Below are 5051 nucleotides of genomic sequence, written 5' to 3' on the forward strand. Positions count from 1 at the left end.
ATAATGTTTTTCTTAAAATTTTTCTATTTTATTAAATTGACTGTCATTTAATCTGAAGAGACTTAGGTTCGAGACCATATTGATACAAATTTTGTATTTTTTATTTTAAATTTAGAATTGTTTAAGATTAACCACATGGGCCTGAGTTCAACTCCTTATAAGCAACAATTTTGGTTTTCTTATATTATTAATTTATAATTGTTTAAAAATGAAATTAAAAATAAAAATTTTAAAAATGAAAATAAAAATAAAATCCAACGTGACAATCCAGTCACAGTTTAAAACTAGGAAAAAACCGATTTGAAAAAAATATTAACATAAGAACTTATATGATCCGGTTAAATTTTATAAGGGATTAAATTGAGTCTATTTTATTGTGAAGAACTAATTTGACTCGTGTAATATTTGTGAGGGGCCAAAATGGATCTTCACTCTAAACTTAATTAATTTGAATTTTGTAACTTTGTTTACAACTTTAAAATATAGTACAACTTTAAAATATAGTATTATATTATTGAAGATATCTAATTTGAACTCTAACTACTGTTTTATCATGTTATTTTTTAAAATTATTTTTATTTATTAATATTTATTTAATATTTTTGACACACAAGCACTCTTTTAATTTTATAATTTATATACGGAAATAAGTTTATTATTGATTCAAATATTTTTATAAATAACGTCTAAATAAAACTAGTATTTCAAATATTTTTATAAATAATGTCTAAATAAAAATAATATTTATATACGAGAGAAACTGTAGAGTTATTTAAAATATTTGTATATATCGAAAAAATTATAGGCACATGCTAATTATCTCTTTTAAAAATAATAAATTCTTTTGGTTAACTATAGACACTGTTGAATTTGTTTTTCTTTCTTTTCATTCTTATTGATCTAAATATTTTTTATCCAAAAATGGTATGCGAGAAAATCTATTTTAATGGAAAAAAATTTATTATTGATCTAAATATTTTTAATCCAAAAATGGTATGCGAGAAAATCTATTATTGATCTAAATATTTTTTTATATACGAAAATTTATTATTGATCCAGATATTTTTGTAAACGATACCTAAACAAAAATAATATTTGTAAACGGGACAAAATCTATTATTGATCTAAATAATTGTATATGTAAAAATGGTATTTATCATCCAAATAATTTTTATTCAAAATGGTATACGGAAAAAAATAGTGAATATTAATGGGAACATGAAGTTACTGATCAAAATAGTGAACATTAACGGAAACATGAAGTTACTGAAACAATATTGCATATTAACGGGAACCTAATGATCGCGACTTTACGTGTCTATAAATCTGATAACTGCAAGTGCACAGTCGTGTCGTGTAGTTTTAAAAGATATCGAATCCACAGGGACTATGAATCGATCTACCGTTATCTAAGGTTACTATGTAAAGCTAGGAGTACTAAAATTTCGATTGTTCCTAAGGGAAAGTGATTGTGAGAAAATTAAGAATAATAATAAAAGACAGGTATCAGTATGTATTTCGTTTAACTAAAGGTAATCCGAAGGTCCATTGGCTTTTGCATAATTAAATTAAAAATCTTTACTAATTCCAATTGATTAAAAATCTTCGTCTCAAACTTTCGCTCTGTTGATTCAGACTACTATCCTAATCCTAATGTACGCTTTCGCCATCCCATTAGATTTTAGAAGAGCTTTTTGGAAACAATGTAATTAATAAAATGCCTATTTTACGAGGTTGTTATCTATTTAAATCTCCTAATCTCAAACTTTCGCTCTGTTGACTCGGAGCAAGCTAATACCCCTAACGTACGCTTTCGCCATCCCGCTCGAGTGTAAAAACAATTTTTGAAAATAAATAAGTTCCAATTAGTTTTAATACGCTTTCGCCATCCTTAAAACTAATGTCCTATGTCTACTATCCAGTTAAAATCCTCAAACTTTCGCTCTATTAGTTTTAACCTTTGACCGTCCTAAGCCCTCAAACTTTCGCTCTATTGGTTTTAAGACTTACTAATTAAACTAGACATATAAACCAAAAATAAGTGATAGTTAATAAAACATAATTTAAGCCAATTTATTTCGGATCCCTACGGTTAACTTACTTTACATACCAACACCTTTAGTAATTTAGCCAGACATATTAATATGATTAAACATGCATAAATCGGTTCGGTTCATAATAATAGACATATTAAATGGAATATAATATATCATGCAATAATAATATAAATAAAGGCGGTAAATAAAAAAACCTGAATTAAAATAAATCTGGATTGAATTGAATCTTGAAGTACTCGAACTTCCACCACAGGTTGGCTGGATCGTTCTTCGGAATTTAAATGGCAGAAAATAAAAACAATGAAATAAAGCAATAAATCTAACGTAAGGCTAGATCTACGAAAAGTTCACAACAATTTCCATTATAGAAATCGTTGTGAGAAAATAAACGGTTAAATGAAAGCAGAATAAGGAAAAGCAGTTCGCGGTACAATTTCGGCAGCACTTCGTTGGCAGGAAATCGGACAGATTGAAGTGAAGTGACAGGTCCTATTTATAGGAGGGGCTTTGCAGTTGCTTTGCGTGAAAAGAGGAGCTTTTTGCAGACCAGGACGTGGAGACGTGCGTCTCCTATTCTTCAGGGAGACTTGAGACGTGCGTCTCAAGTGGAGCGAATTTAGGGAGGTGGAGACGTGCGTCTCCCTTTTGCTGAGGTGGCAGAGACGTGCGTCTCTGCTTACTTGTATGGCTTGGGCTGTTCTCCTTCGTGGGCTGGATTGCTTCATTGAGTCTTTGGGCCTCTTTCAGCACACTTGGTCTTTAATTTCACTCCCTTTTTACTTCAGCACCCAATTTACGTCTTTTAGGCATAGAAAAGAGTCGTTTTGGCTCCATTTCTTCTCTTTTTCACAATTCGGCATAGTAAGAGTGTAAAACCTGAAACAAAGCAAAAACACGCGTAATATCGTAATAAATTAAAATAATAAACAGAAAATGCTATAAATATCTATGGATTTTAAGCTAAATATACGATATAAAATCGTGTTATCAAATTCCCCCAGACTTGAACCTTTGCTTGTCCTCAAGCAAAATAAGAAGATAAAGATAAATGAAACACACTTCCACCATGTCGTTCAGTCATACTCAGCTACATAGCGTTCTTATTCGGAAATAATGATAATGAATCTAGCAATAAACCTATAGTAACAACACTAAACAACTCCCAGTATGCATACCAATCCGAATCATGCCATTATAGCTCGACCTATTTGACTTGTCATCATGTTTCACCCTTTTCATTCGCGCGCAATCACATTAAGCCCATTATCTTGACACGCACATAGCAGAGTAGTCGGTTAGTGACTATGATCCTTCTCACGGAGTTCTGGCACAATATGTGGTATACTCCTTAGCATTCACTTGTAGATTGTGGGGAATCGGACAATAGTCCTTCCTACCAAGTTCATTACCAGATGACTTCTGAACCAATCGACAGTGAGTTTTTTAAATTCTTTGTATTTGAAATTTGCGACCGTTAGGTTAAATGATCTTGTGAGGATCACCTTACTTAGTAGGCACATTTCTTCTTATGGTTGAGCACATAATTATCATTATGAGGATCATACACTTATATTCATCGACTCTCTGCGTAGTTTGTATCTAAGACGGTGCCGACTGCTAGAATAAACTACTAAGGGTTATTTCAAAACTTAAAGTCGGTGGTTTTGGTACAACGGGTACTCAAATCGGTTACGCATACTCGGGGGTTTTAGAGTGTTGGGACAATAAGGATATTGACTATATTCAGTTTCAATGCGTTGAGTGTTTGAGTAGCTTTGTATTTCTTAAACGTGTGGGGTTTGCGTTTATCGTTTAGGAGCAAATTTTTTTTTTGTTATGGCTCAAGAAAATGGAAGAAATTGAAATAACTACGGAATTATACATATAAGACTTAAATTCCATAAATATACTTTATTGAATTTGAAAAACATTACAAGGAAGGGAAATAACTGAAGGGAAAAATAAAACTAAAGGAAATAGAAATAATACGACTCCCCCAGACTTAGATGATGCAATGTCCTCAGTGCATAAGAACTACTCCTCATTGTTGCGGTTTCGAGAACTGCTCGCGCCTCTTGTACGAACACGGCGACGTCTATCAGGAGAGTCGTTCACAGAAATGTCAAGATCATGCAAATATGTAGCAATTTCAGCGTATTGACTTTCGTTCCTAATAGCATAGTCACGGTGCTCCTGTTGCATCTCTCTGATGAGCCTAATTGTTTCAGTTTGGTTTGTCTGCATAGCTTGAACGAGTTGATCTTGGCGTTGAATAGCAGCATAAATGGCTTCAAGAGTGATAGGCAGAGGGTTGTTTGGAGGAGGTTGGTTGACATCAGCTTGCCCTTGGTTGAGTTCTTCTTCATTTGCATCCATAGGTTCATTAGGATGTTCTTGTTGGTCATCTTGAGGGTTGTCTTCAATAAGCCGCCAACGTTGAACATAACGGATGTTGATTCTTTCAGGGCATGGAAGGATAACATAAGGAATAGGAACTTTGTTGACGACCAAAGTGTAGCGGCCATCGTGGCGGGGTGAAACCAAGTGGGAATCGCGGCAGTAGGTGAGATCGAGTGACTGAGCAGGCTTCATGAGATGTGAGAGTGAGAGGAGCTCGTCACCAAGACCTAAAGCACAGGCTAAGGTAGTAATAATGCCTCCAAGCAAGAATGGATTTGTAGCGGGGGCGTTAACTAAACCTTGGATGTGTTGGAACATAAACGGTGCGGCATTGAAACGGATATTGTTAAGCGCACAGTAAAGGAAAAATAATTCATTTTGGTTTACCTTGTGGTTGTTAGATCTCGCAAAAATAGTATGCCCCAAGACACGTTGAAAATAACGTATAGCGGGGTTTTGAATGTGGGAAGCATGGAGAGCTCTCCAACCAGTAGGATTTTCTCCAGTGAGATTGAACCAAAATTCAAAAGCGAGATCCTCCCAAGATCGACCATTGAGTTCTTGAAAGATTGAGCGGTGAGCAATTGGTGCATG

This window comes from Vicia villosa, linkage group LG2 (assembly GCF_029867415.1).
Source record: "Vicia villosa cultivar HV-30 ecotype Madison, WI linkage group LG2, Vvil1.0, whole genome shotgun sequence".
Lineage (NCBI taxonomy): Eukaryota > Viridiplantae > Streptophyta > Magnoliopsida > Fabales > Fabaceae > Vicia > Vicia villosa.